This window comes from Hibiscus syriacus, unplaced genomic scaffold, assembly GCF_006381635.1.
Source record: "Hibiscus syriacus cultivar Baekdansim isolate YM2019G1 unplaced genomic scaffold, ASM638163v2 tig00112382_pilon, whole genome shotgun sequence".
NCBI classification, from domain to species: Eukaryota; Viridiplantae; Streptophyta; class Magnoliopsida; order Malvales; family Malvaceae; genus Hibiscus; species Hibiscus syriacus.
In genome coordinates, this window is record NW_024063318.1 from 1,233,764 (window position 1) to 1,247,444 (window position 13,681).

The window sequence follows — 13,681 nt, forward strand, 5'->3', positions numbered from 1 at the left end:
ATTTTACATTTACAATTGTATTTATTCCCATCTGATTTCCTTATTTAGTGATATGGTATTCGAATACTTTCAAGAATGTAATTTGTAGAATGGGTGTTAAAGCACCACTTGATCAAAGTAATGTAATCCAATACGACATTCGAACAAAATGCGAACTTGAAATAAATCGATTTTATTTTGGTAATTATTAATTCATTTTTATTTTAAGTTGAACATTGCGATGCACGTTTTTATACATAGCGATTTATTTTATTCTACGCAAAATGTCAATTTTCCATTTATATTTGATTTGTGTTTTTTAAATCAACGAGGGGATATTCTTTTTAGATAAGAAATATATGAGATAATCTTCCCATTGGAAGATGTACAAATCTCATGATTTCTTATTGAATTAAGGAATGTTCCCCAACAATTAATTCGAAACAAATTAATCAATGTTTAATAAACTGATCATATTTTAACTTTATTTTCGATTTATGATTTCCACCATTTTACGACTAAGTGTAAGTGACACAATACCAATTTTGGGCGTTGTGGGTGTGCTTACCCTTCCACACGCGTAATCGACTCCCGGATCCTGTTGACGAAAACGGGTAAAGAAAACAATAGAACACGAGAATTTTACGAGGTTCGGCAATGTGCTTACGTCCTCGGTGCCTAGGCGGCGCTAGAAGTTTTTATTCAATGATATTTTAGGTCTAGGTTACATCTCTATTTATAATAGAAAACCCTGGTACATAATTACAAAATTAACCCTGTACCGTACCGCGGGGGCTGCGCCCCCGCACCCCTAACCCACATAATTCGTAACCCCACAACGAGACTTTCTTTGTAAGGACAGTTGATGTTCGCTCCATCTCCTGTCCTCTTTACTGGTATATTTATGAGTCATACCTAACAATGCTTGAACTTGTCTGTCGTAACTGGCTTAGTGAACATATCAGCGGCATTTTCATCAGTATGTACCTTCTGAAACAAAACCTCTCCAGATGCAACCAACTCTCTGATCTTGTGGAACCTTACATCAATATGTTTAGTTCTAGCACGATACACCTGATTCTTAGCCAAGTGAATAGCACTTTGATTATCACAAAGCAACTGAACTCCACCTTGTTGAACACCCAACTCCTTCACTAAACCAGTAAGCCATAAAGCTTCTTTTGCAGCTTCAGCCGCTACCATGTACTCAGCTTCAGTTGTAGATAGAGCCACAATAGATTGAACAGTAGACTTCCAACAAATAGGCCCTCCACCAAGAGTAAAGACATACCCTGTCGTAGATCTTCTATTATCCAAGTCACCTGCATAGTCTGAATCCACATATCCTACAACCAAAGGATTATCCCGCTGACTCCCAAAAACAATTCCATGTCCCACAGTACCCTTTAAGTACCGAAAGATCCACTTGACTGCTTCCCAATGTTGCTTACCAGGTTTAGACATGTACTTACAAACTTGACTAACAGCATGAGCTAAATCAGGACAAGTACATACCATCGCATACATCAAGCAGCCAACAGCATTAGAATACGGAACCTTTGCCATATCTTCAGCTTCCTTATCTGTCTTGGGGCACTGTTCTGATGAGAGCTTAAAGTGATTCGCCAATGGAGTGCTAATTGGTTTTGCGCTGCTCATCGCAAACCTTTCTAGCATTTTCTCAACATAACCCCGTTGAGATAGCCGCAGTTTCCTTGTGTCTCTGTCCCTGCAAATTTCCATTCCAAGAATTTTCTTTGCAGCACCTAAATCTTTCATATCAAATTCCTGACTCAATAAAGTTTTCAAACCGATAACATCATCCATGTTCTTCGCAGCAATCAACATATCATCAACATACAGTAATAGAAAAATAAAGAACCATCATCAAGGCTCTTAACATAGACACAACAATCATACTCACATCGGTTGTAGCCAATCTTGATCATATAGGAGTCAAACTGTTTATACCACTGTCTCGGAGACTATTTCAACCCGTACAAAGATTTCTTCAATCTGCAAACTAAATGCTCATTTCCAGGTTAAGTGAAACCTTCAGGTTGCCGCATGTAGATCTGCTCCTCTAAATCACCATGTAAAAAGCAGTTTTAACATCCATCTGCTCTAAATGCAAATCCCAACTAGCCACCAATGCAAGTACTGCTCGGATTGAAGTGTGCCTGACCACAGGAGAAAAGATTTCATCATAATCAACTCTTTTCTGCTGTGAAAAACCCTTCGCTACCAAACGAGCCTTGAACTTCTCCCCCTCTTTTTCTGTTACTACTGGTTTCTTCTTATACACCCATTTGCAACCAATCGGCTTCTTACCCTCAGGAAGGGGAACTAACTCCCATGTGCGATTGTGATTCAAAGACTCCATCTCCTCAACCATGGCTGCCATCCACTTGTCATTTTCCTGACTAGTAACGGCATCATGAAAAGTAACCAGATCATCACTGCTAACAATAAGTGCAAAAGATACCAAGTCTTCAAAACCCAATCTGTTCGGAGGCTTTATATTCGTCCGTCTCACCCTGTCTCTGGCGAGACTATAATCCTGCAAATCATCCGTAGTGGAACCACCAGAAGTCGGTTGAGAAGTTTCTGGTTTCTCAACTGGAAACTGCTCGAAATCCACCACTGTCGTGTCTTGCTTCTGCTGCAACATGGATTGTTCATCAAAAACGACATCTCTACTAATCACAACTTTCTTCGCAACTGGATCCCAGAACTTGAATCCTTTGACACCTTTCTTGTAACCCAGAAAAATGCACTCCTTCGATTTTGCATCAAGTTTGGATCTCTCATCAGCAGGTACATGCACATAAGCAGGACAACTAAAAATCCGTAAGTTATCAAAACTAACATCATGACCAGTCCATACCTCTTCTGCAACTTTCCCAGCCAGCGATGCCCTTGGCGATCTGTTGATAAGGTAACACGCCATGTTAACAGCCTCAGCCCAGAAGTGTTTGGGAAGCCCCGCATTCAACCGCAAACATCTGGCTCTTTCATTCAACGACCTGTTCATTCGTTCCGCAACACCATTCTGTTGTGGTGTCTTGCGCACTGTAAAATGCCTCTGAATCCCATGCTCCTTACAGAATTGTAGGAACTGTGAATCTGTGTACTCCGTACCATTGTTAGACCGCAAACACTTGATTTTTCGTCCTGTTTGGATTTCTACCTCAGCTTTCCACAGCTTGAACTTCTCAAAAACTTCAGATTTCTGTTTCAAAAAATACACCCAAACTTTCCGTGAAAAATCATCAATAAAAGTAACATAGTACCTAGATCCACCCAAAGACGATGCCGTGGAAGGCCCCCATACATCATAATGCACATAATCAAGAATCCCTTGAGTTGTGTGCTTCGCAGTCTTGAAACGGACTTTAGTCTGTTTACCAAGAACACAATACTTGCAAAAGTCGAGCTTACAGCTTTTGACACCATGCAACAAGTTTCTCTTGTAATTCTGCCATACCACGTTCACTAAGATGAGCAAGGCGCATATGCCACAATTTTGTCGTATCATCACAGGACTCTACAGAGTGAACTCCACCTGCAACGGTACTCCCTAACAATCTGTAGATATTCCCTGCAGTCATCTTGCCTTTCATCACAGTCAATGCTCCTTTAACATCCGAATGGTTTCCCTATCCTCGTCAGCCTTAGGGATAAAACCATTCTTGTGCAAAGTGCCCAAGGAAATCAAATTCTTCTTCAAGTCTGGGATATGTCGAACACCACTCAACGTCCGAACGGAGCCATCGTGCATCTTAATTCTGACATCACCAATACCAACAATATTGCAACATCGATCATCACCCAAAAACCGAACCAGAATTAACCGGCCTGTATGTCAAAAACCATTCCCTATTTGGCGTGATGTGATAAGAACATCCAGAATCAAGAATCCAAGCATCCGTCAATTGTGTCGTTGAAATAAAAAGCATATCACCCTCACTGCAATCAGAATTATCATCCTCGACCACGTTCACAGACTTGATTGAGCCATCACGCTTCTCATCAGTCTGCTTTTTCAACTTCGGACAGTCTCGCTTCATATGTCCCGCCTCCTTGCACTTGTAACAGTGAATCGTCTTCTTATCCCTGGATTTGGATATGGAATTCCGCTTCCCGGACCCTGCCTTCTCTGGCTTCCGTCCACGATCTCGATTACCCTTGACATATAGCTATCGGCTTGAGAGCTTTCCCCTGCATTCTGCTTCCGCTGGTTGTGAGCCAACAAGGCTGCAGTAATCTCCTCACATTGATAGTCTCTTTCCCATATGTAAGAGTAGTCACCATGTGTTCGTAAGAGGGAGGCAACGAACACAACAGAATCATCGCTCTGTCTTCATCCTCAATTTTCACATCAAGCCGAGCCAGATCAGAAACGATTTGATTGAAGACATTCACGTGTTGCGCCAAATCGTGATCGTCCTGCATCTTCAGCCCATACAGTCGCTGCTTCAGATACAGTTTTGTGTCGTTAAGGATTGGACATAAACTGACTTTCCAACTTCCTCCAAATTTCGTCTGGAGACGATAGATGCATGACGGATACATGACCTCGTCCGCCAAGCATAATCGTATGGTTCCTGCCGCTCGCTGCTGCAATTCTTCCCAATCTTCCTCATCCATCGACGCCGGCTTGTAGATCGCAAAGCCTTCAAGATCCTTGTTGCGCCAATAGATCCTTCACCCTCGTTGCCATAATCCGAGTTACCCTGACCATCGAATTTCGCGACTGCGAATTTTGCTCCTGACATCTGATACCAATTGTTGACGAAAACGGGTAAGAAAACAATAGAACACGAGAATTTTACGAGTTCGGCAATGTACTTACGTCCTCGGTGCCTAGGCGGCGCTAGAAGTTTTATTCAATGATATTTTTAGGTCTAGGTTACATCTCTATTTATAATAGAAAACCCTGGTACATAATTACAAAATTAACCCTGTACCGTACCGCGGGGCTGCGCCCCCGCACCCCCAACCCACATAATTCATAACCCCACAACGAGACTTTCTTTGTAAGGACAGTTGATGTTCGCTGCGTTTGCTCACTCCGCTCCATCTCCTGTCCTCTTTACTGGTATATTTATGAGCCATACCTAACAGATCCAAAAATGAATCTTTGTAAACGCAAACCAACTTTTATCTTAAAAAACGTTTTTTTTTCTTAAAATTGTTTTAAAAGACGTTTTTGGCATTCGACCTACCTAACTCAAAGGTCGATGGCGACTTCAATCTAATTTAATTCAAATCAATTCATAAATCCTCAAATTTTCAAATTAAAGCCATAATTGTTTTTTAAAATAATATTTAATTGTTTTAAAAAATGGTTATGGCAATTATAAATAGGTAGATTAACAAAATTAACAGATTTTCTCGTTTTAATCTATATTATTATTGCACATTTGATTAAGTTAGTATCATTGATTAACTTAAGCGTCGAATCAGTTCAGAATTAATAAATAATACTTTTTAAGTAATAATTAATATTTACGATAACACTTTGATCTTCTTTTTTCTTTTTAATTTGTATATTAAACAAATATATAAATAAAACAACCTAATAGTTTAACTTGTATTTGATATGATTTAAAAATAAACTCTCCTACTGAATAAATTTTAAAAATATCATGTAATGTAAAAATATTTATTTCATCTGTAATCATATTTAATTTATTAAAAGGAAATCTAACTCCGGCAATAAAAGAAAAGGTCCGGATGAATTTCATAGGAGAGTGATTCTTCAGTACAACCATTTAATATAAGGTAAAAAAAAAAGGTACAACCTAAAATATTATAAATAATATAATATTTTTTTAGGTTACGTGCAACCTAAAATATTAATTTTTTTTACTTTCTTTCAGGTGTAAACCTTATTCTTAATATTTTAGGTTACAACCGAAAATGTAACATTTTTCATAATATTTTAAATTGAATCGAAAATGTTAAAAAATATGATCTTTTAGGTTGCACATAACCTAAAAAATATTATATTTGTTTATAACATTTTTGGTCGTATTTTATAATATTTTAGGTTACGTCTTTCTTTAGTCTTATATTAGATTGCCTAATTAATATTATTACGATGACACTTTGATCTTCTTTTTTAATTTTATGTTTATTAAACAAAATAAAAAAAACAACCTAATAGTTTAACTTGTATTTGATATGATTTAAAAATAAATTCTCCTATTAAATAAATTTTAAAAATATCGTATAAAATAAGATATTTTATTTCATCTCTAATAATATTGAATATTATTAAAAAGAAATCTAACTCTGACAATAAAAAGAAAAGGTCTGAAAGACTTTTATAGGAAGGAATAGTCTGAAATAGGGGTGACAATAAGTTACACTAAAAAATAAATAAATATTTTTTAAATCAATGCAACATCTAAAACTTATAAGATATATCAAATTGTCTTAAATTAATCTCTATTTATAATACGAAATTTTCACACGTTAATATTCATTTAACACCGAATGTATATGTACAATCTTAACTATTTTCAATCTCAACAATCAACGTATATTAAATGAGAAAATATCTAAACTTTAATTTTAGTTCCTTTGAGATGTAACCGTTGCAACACATAATCTCACAATCTTATCATATATAATTTTTTATTAAAATATATATTAAGGGTATATAGGTAAATGATTATAAATATATTTTTAAAATTTTGTAAAATATCAGTGTCTCTACGGATATTTTTTTAGGGATCTCCACGGTTATTCACACAGGTACGGTTCAGTTATCCCCACGGTTCGAATATAGCAATTATCATCTCCATTCCCATTTGAGTTTCGGGAATAAAACATCCTACATCCTCATTCCCATGGGTGAAGATTTCAATTATTCTCCATCCTTATCGATTTAGATCTCCACAATTTTCGATTTTTCTCACCCAATAACTACCTCTAGTCCGAAAATCTTTATATGAAGGGAAGCCGACAATATTTTATTTGAACGAACAATATTTTACATAAATGTTATTATAATAACAATAAAAGAAAATTACATGTTTAGTACTTAAATTATTTATTTTATTTTTTGTACTCAAATTGTATTTTTTCAAAATATACTTAACATTTAGTTTAGATTTTATTTTAATACTCTGTCATTAAAAAAACCTAACATAATTACTGATATGATATTTTTTAATTTTTTTATGATGATGTGATATTACTTTGTGATTACAAATCAATATTACCGTTAAATTTTTAACGACAAATAAAAAAATAAAACATAAATCAAATGTTATGTATCATTTAAAAAAAATAAAATTTATGTACCTTGAACAAAAATATTAATTTAAATATTAAATGTGTAGATTACCTTAATAATAAATAGATAAACAGTGATTTACTGTTGGGATTAATTACGAGGGGATTGTACCTTTGTGGGATTGTTTATGAAATTTGGCCCATCTTCCTTTCTCTCTCAGCGCGTGGGATCAACCTTCATGCATTTTCATTGGCTTGTGTTTTCTTACTCTTTCCTATTGAACTTGTTTTTATGGAGGTCATGAGGGTTAAGCCTCGCAGACAAAATATATAAAAAGCCTCATAAAAACCAATCCATCTATTACCTTTCCTTACTCATCTCGATATCTTCTTTTTCCAAGTAAAGACTGTTCAACTTTGCAGAAAAGAGAGAAATATTGCTTTGGGTTTTATTAAAGTAGCAAGGAGAGAGGTTTTGGTGGATTAATAATTACTCATGTTGCCCAATAGCTCTTCTTCCTGCTTAGACAATGGCACTGGTAATATCAATAAGAGAAAGAGAAGACCTGCAGGAACACCAGGTACGTATGTGATTGTGCATCATGAATTCATATATGGTTTGATTTGTTTTTTTTGTTTCGTGATTGTGATTTGAATGTGTAAATACGGGTGTTGGTAGATCCGGATGCTGAAGTAGTTTCCCTGTCGCCTAAAACGCTGCTGGAATCGGATCGTTACGTTTGCGAGATCTGCAATCAAGGGTTCCAGAGAGACCAAAACCTGCAGATGCACAGGCGGCGGCATAAGGTTCCATGGAAGCTGCTGAAGAGAACGCCGGTGTTGAGGAAGCGGGTGTTCGTTTGCCCCGAGCCGAGCTGCTTGCACCATGATCCATGCCATGCTCTAGGCGATATGGTGGGGATCAAGAAGCACTTCAGGAGAAAACACAGCAACCATAAGCAATGGGTGTGCGATAAATGTTCGAAGGGCTACGCTGTTCAATCTGATTACAAGGCTCATCTTAAAACCTGCGGCACCAGAGGCCATTCTTGTGATTGCGGCAGAGTTTTCTCAAGGTTTCTTTTTTCTTTCTTTTTAGTCCTCCAAAAAGCAATCAAGTGTTTTGTTTTAGATCTATGCTAAAAAATTTCACTTTGTTGGTACATTTTCTAAAGCCATAAAAAAAGGCCATGATTTCACACTGAATTCCTCTCTCAGCCTGGTCCCTTCTCTTTTGACTTCCCTTTGGCCTGATGAAAACCTTAATCCAGTATCAATGAGCAGCTGTTTATCAACACAGCTCAACACAATTCCCAAAACATCTCTTCTTTTAAGAGAACATATCTTATTTCATGACTATATATCTCCTGAATGATATATGGATTTCATTGTTATTTTAGTTACTATAATACTAATTCTCCTTCTTAACTTTATAGAGTTGAGAGTTTTATTGAACATCAAGACGCTTGCCATATGGGGCGTGTAATACGGCCAGAATCACAAGCAGTGCAGTTGGCTAGCTTGTCCCGGACAGCTTCAAGTCCCACTCCATCAACTGATACACATTTCAGTACAGCTCCCATGGCCTAGTTTGGTCTTACCAAAGACAAAGATTCTTCTGTTGAGCCCTACGAAAGACAATTCCCCTAAAAATGCGCATTCCCGCAATATTTTGGAGCTTCAACTGTTACCAATTTCAAATCCCAGTGAGGTCTCAAAAGATGACAATCATTCAACAAAGCTACAGCTCTCCATCAGCTCTCAATCAACTGCACAACAAGCAGCACCCCAGCAGTTGAGATTGGCGATGGAGGAGAAAGCTTATGCCGAAGAGACGAGACGAGATGCGAAAGGCAGATCGAGATAGCCGAGCAGGAGTTCTCGAAGGCTAAAAGAATCCGGCAACAAGCACGAACCGAGTTAGAAAAGGCTCAAGCTTTAAAGGATCATGCAATAAAGCAAATCAACTCCACCATCCTTCAAATCACTTGTCATGCTTGCAAACAACAATTCCAAGCAAGAACACCTCCCGAGGAGAATTCCCTAGTCGCGAGCTACATTTCATCGGCTTTAAGAAGGTGAAGTCGATAACGATATTCAAACATAATAAAACCCATATCTTTTCATCTTTCTTATATCTACTGATATACAAAAAAAAAGTACTGTTGTTTTTTTATCATCTGGAGTTTGGTTGGTTAGTGGAGTGTTGTATTCTACAATTTGTGTGATGTCATTTGTTCATTAATTTGATTAAAGTAATGGGAGTAATGTAATGTTGGGTTTTGCTTGAAAAATTATTATTCTACAAGCATAGTGCATATAATCAAGGACAAATTATTTAGTGTGAAGGTCAAATTTAAAATTTTCAAGACCTAAAATAGATTATAAGATCCATCTGCATATAAGGTCTTCTCCTACTGAACAATTACATTGATTATATTGGTGTGTATGTGGAGAGAATGATTGTAGGTCAGAAAAATGGAGGTGGTTGCCCTTGCATTAAAGAATAGTACGGACAAAACGAGTAATATATGACCTAAAACATTCATACAGAATCAGAACAAATAAAAGCACGAGAGAGGGGGGGGTGGAGGAAGGGGGATCTTTTTTTTTGGCACGATAAAATGGTAAACGAAAAAAACCGGCATGGTTTTCAGTGCCACAGTCGAAAGGGTTAATGACAGACTCAGTCGTCGCTCTCAACGCTTCCAAACACACAGACACAAACAAACTCTATTCATTCACTCTCTCATTTCATGATTTCATCAGTGGGTTGTTGTTCAGAACAAGCGCATCATCTTTCTCTTCTAGTAAGAGACCACCCATTGCTTTTAAGCTCAGGGTTTGGAGAAAAGAAAAAAACTACGTCCCGTCGCTGTTATGTGCTTATCTTTCACCCTTGGAAACTAAAACTAATGGCGAACCGCATGGCTAAATAAAGCTGAACCCTTTTTTTCCGATTATGTTAGTAGCAGCTTCTCTTTCTCTCTCTTTTCTGGCCGACTCATATTGTTTCTCTGTTGGCTTTTGGTACACAACATAACTGGATTGTATACGGTTAATTTGTTTTTAACAGGCGATGAGAAGACATTTGAGACAGCAAGGATCATCACTGGAAGTAACCAGAGTTGTTTAGGCTTTTGCATGAAGCTCGATCATCTAGCTTAAGGTTAATTGTTTAGCTGAAATTGTTTACAAAACATTGGGGGTGTTCGAGTACAGATCCAAATTTATGTAGTGCAAATTTAAAAAATTATATTAAAAATTTAAGTAAATTATATGTTTAGTACTTAGATTTTTTATTTTTTTTCAAAATCATACTTAAAGTTTAGTTTATGTTTCATTTTAGTACCGTCGTTAAAAAACTTTAGGTTTTGTTTTATTTTAGTACCCTTTCAAAATTTAATGTTAAGTTTTGAAAAGATTAAAAAATTAGGTATTAATACGGATCAAGAATGATAATTTAGATACTAAATGCATTACGTTTTCAACGGTAAGATACTAAAATAAAATGAAAACTAAATGTTAGATATGATTTTAAAAAAGTTGAAAGTTGTATAAATAGATAATCTGCCCTTAAGTATTATAATGCTTGCATGCTAAGTCTACGTACAAACCGAAGTTGGACTCGGATAATCTGAAAGGGTGTTGGTGGCAAATTTATTATCTTTTTTAAAAATATTTAATTTTATATTCTTAAATCATATATTTTTTTTAATTTGCATTCTAACGTAAAATTTTACGATTTTCTTGTTGGTTGGCTGCTCCACCCGTTTTCGTTCCGATGACTGTTTAGGCAAGCTGTCTACATCGGAATTTAATGTAATTTTAATTTATCTTTCCCATCCTCAGCCCACCAGACCATTATTCCTCTACTTATTGACCCACTTGGCCCAACTGAGGAGGTTTTCGGATATGCCCTAGCCATTCAATAATTATAGGTTAACTGCATGTGTAGTACTAAACTATTACTTTGTTTTGTCTTAGTACCTAAAATTTTCAGAATCATAACTAACATTTTATTTAGGTTTCATTATGGTATCCCATTGCTAAAAAGTTAATATGATTATTAACACGACATATTAAACTAAATATTAGGTATGATTTTGAAAAAAAAATAAAGTGTGAGACCAAAACAGAGCAAAAGTAATAGTTTAGATACTAAATATGCAGTTTACCCTAAATCATGAGATAAGTTCTCTAGATAGTCACCCAACTTTTGTAAATTTTCATTTTAGTCACAAAATAAAGATAAAACTTGTACATTAATTACCCCCGTTGGAGATCTTGTTCATTTTAATGACCTGCCGTTAAATGGATAACGACTTGATGATTGATTGTACACTCCATATAAGGTTAAATATTATCCACGTAATTTATTATAAGCCATTTGATTTAATTTATTTGGTGTAAAAAATATATAGATACAAGAATAGGACGGGTAAAATGTTCCTTTGACAGGTCAGTAAAGTGGTTTGTTTGTTTATTTTATTATATAAATTTTACAAATCTTAAATCTAATTATAATTCTACTTAAAGGAGAAGAAAAAGAAGAGCTCTAAGTAGAGATAGGTATGGAATGGTCTGGTTTTCGATCAACCTGATCTGACAAAAAAATATATATCATCCACATGAAACGACCCGAGTTTAAGGATGATTGCACTCAACCCAAACTCCATTCTACTTTTTGAGATAAAATTTGAATTCGACCTGATCTAAAATAAATATATTTATAAAGTATTATTTTTATTCAATAAAAATAGGGATCTAATTATTCCTCAACCTAAACAACATAAATTCCAGTCAACCCGTTCATATTTTTTAAGTTATTACCTAAGCTTCTATTATTCCTCTCTAACTCCATTTTTGAGAAACTGGAAAAAAGCTTCTTGGGAATGCAATTTTCTTCATTACATTTGTAGCTTTGATTCGGCCTTCAACTTTTTCTAATTGCAATTGCAATTGCTTTAAATGTATGATATTGGTTTTATTGGGGTTATTGATTGGCGTGTTCTTTTTTGGTTTTATTGGAGTTATTGGTTGGTGGATTTCATTGGGTTCTTTGCTACTCGGCTATAGCTCTTTTGATCATCCCATTTAGAGTGTTTTACTTTGCCTTGCCTTGGTTTGTTCTCCGAAATCAAGTACTTTTATGGAGGTTTAGGATTTGGTATGGGGTTGTGGGTTTTTGGAACATGTTTATAAGATCTCCATTAGAGTTGCTTGTAGACTTTCATGGCCGTTGGACTAATTTGCAGACTCCTTTGCCTTCAGAATTTGAGGGTTAGGGTTTAATATAAGGTTTTGGTGTAGATTTTAAATAGTTGTAAAAATTAATTTTAAAAATAAAATTTTATTTTGTTAAATATAAATCTTATCTGCCATCTTACATGGATGAGTTCTAATATTAAAATATGTCATATCATAACACCGTTATAAGTTAAGAGTCGAGTGACTAAAAACACTTAATGTATAAAGTTTTGTTATTAAATTAAATTTTTTAAAGTACAATGAGTAAATATAAATAATAGCAAAATTCAGTGAGTAAATTTGTTTACCGATATAATTATATATCGTACAAAAATATTAAATTTTGGAAAAGTCTTCTAGAGAATATGGGCTCCCGTGAATTCAAGTGAACTCGAGCGAAATTTCAAGTGAGCTAGGATACATGGGTCGAGTCGATTTAGATTTTCTGTTAATCTTATATGATCTAAAAATATATCTTTTACTCGAAAGACTCAAATTTAGGGATGAATTCACTCGACTCAAATTTGATCTGATTTTTTTGAGATAAAGTCTTAAATCCGATCTGATTCGATCCAAATAAATATATTTATAAAAATTATTTGTATTCAATTAAAATAGAGATCTAATTGAAAAATAATATATAAAATAGTATTATTATAATTATCTCTAAATATAAAGTAGATATACATTATTTTTCGGATCGGATCAGATCGGGTTGGTCGAGTATTTTTTACTTTAAACTCGAAGCCGACCTTAACATATTTTTATAAAAATTTTGACCCAATCTAGATCTATTTTTTTAAAGCCCAACACAAATTTAACCCAATCCAGATTTAATATTTTTTAAAAAACTCGATCCAATCGAATGAGATCGGATTAAAACCCGTTGAATTCCTGTATCATGTTATCCCTATCTCGAACGGATGTGCGAAGGTTTCAAGCATGGTTTTCAGAACCGGACCGGTTAGCGAACCGGTCATGCTATCGGTTCACTGGTTCAACCAGTCGAACCGATCGGAAGAACGGACGACGTCATAATTATTTAAAAATTAATAAAAATACCAAAATATTTAATAAAAAATTTTTTTTATATCACAAGTCATATTCAAAGCAAATCATAACTATATAAGTTAAAAACCATAAATCAAGTGAAACAAAATGATTCAAATTAACTACAACATAATATTTAAGGTAAAACATATTA

At 35.1% G+C, this 13,681-nt stretch overlaps 1 pseudogene; it reads left to right on the forward strand.

Moving 5' to 3' along the window:
* Positions 1 to 7,588: 7,588 nt before the first annotated feature.
* LOC120178775 lies at positions 7,589 to 9,510 on the forward strand (annotated as a pseudogene).
* The last annotated feature ends 4,171 nt before the right edge of the window (positions 9,511 to 13,681 follow it).